General features: G+C 43.8%; 1 protein-coding gene across 5 annotated transcripts in view; it reads left to right on the forward strand.

Annotated features, from left to right (window-relative positions):
- LOC128329000 (keratin, type I cytoskeletal 17-like) overlaps positions 1–1,112 on the forward strand; it is a 213,631-nt gene that overhangs the window by 194,387 nt on the left and 18,132 nt on the right. The gene's annotated exons all lie outside the window — the stretch shown is intronic.

A 1,112-nucleotide genomic window follows, 5' to 3' on the forward strand; every position in this document is an offset into this window, starting at 1 on the left:
CATATAGATACTATTACGACTACTACGAATATTTATATACCGCTCTTCCACCAAAGTTCACAAAGCAGTTTACAGAGAGAAATAAACACATAAATTAAATGGTCTCCTGTCCCCAAATGGCTTGCAATCTAAAAGAAACATAAGGCAGATACCAGCAGCAGCCACTGGAGGGATGCTGTGCTGGGGCTGGATAGGGCCAGTTGCTCTCCCCCTGCTAAAAATAAGAGAATCGTCGCTTTAAAGGGTGTCTCTTTGCTCAGTTGGCAGGGGTGCTCGCTTCAGCAGCACATATACGATGTGCTAGTATATAGTAGTAGTAAATAGCAATCATTTTATTTTATTTTAAAATTACTTTTCTGTACCCCCTGCCATCTAGTAGCCCTTGGTGGTTTACATTATTTTTATTTTGTGCACAGTCAGCTTGGCGTGCTTGTTTAAAGCTGCAGTGTTGTGCACATTCACTTGGTAGGAATTCCTTTTAGGAACATGGGAAGCTGCCATATACTGAGTCAGACCATTGGTCTATCTAGCTCAGTATTGTCTGCACAGACTGGCAGCAGCTTCTCCAAGGTTTCAGGCAGGCATCTCTATGGAGGGAACTTGGAACCTTCTGCCTGCTAGCATGCAGATGCTCTTCCCTGAGCAGCCCCATCCCTTAAGGGGAATAGTCTCCCATTCAAGAGCAAACCAGGGCATACTCTGCTCAGCAAAAGGGACAATTCCTGCTTGCTACCACAAAGCCAGTTCTCCTTCCATTAACTCCATGGGACCTACTTCCATCCAGACAAACATCAGAATTAGAGTGCACGTGGTCTGGAGAAACTTTCAAGCAGACACCTTATCTGAGGATACTGACTCTGTTTGTTGCTTGCTTGTGGTAATTGTCTGGGTTAGGGGCCGATGTGTGTGGGATCCCTACCAAGGAATTGGTCATTTGCTTTGATGACTTGTTTTTCACCCTGGAGTTCAGGTTTCTGTTCTATAATAATTACCGGATTGTCTCTTCTGGCTGATTCGTACATGACAAGTGTTGACAAGGGATCAAGTGCTTTCTTGAATGCTTAAGTACAGTATCACAGATCATTTAACACCATAGTCAGAAACCTCAAATA

Source organism: Hemicordylus capensis, chromosome 6, assembly GCF_027244095.1.
Source record: "Hemicordylus capensis ecotype Gifberg chromosome 6, rHemCap1.1.pri, whole genome shotgun sequence".
Taxonomy (NCBI): domain Eukaryota; kingdom Metazoa; phylum Chordata; class Lepidosauria; order Squamata; family Cordylidae; genus Hemicordylus; species Hemicordylus capensis.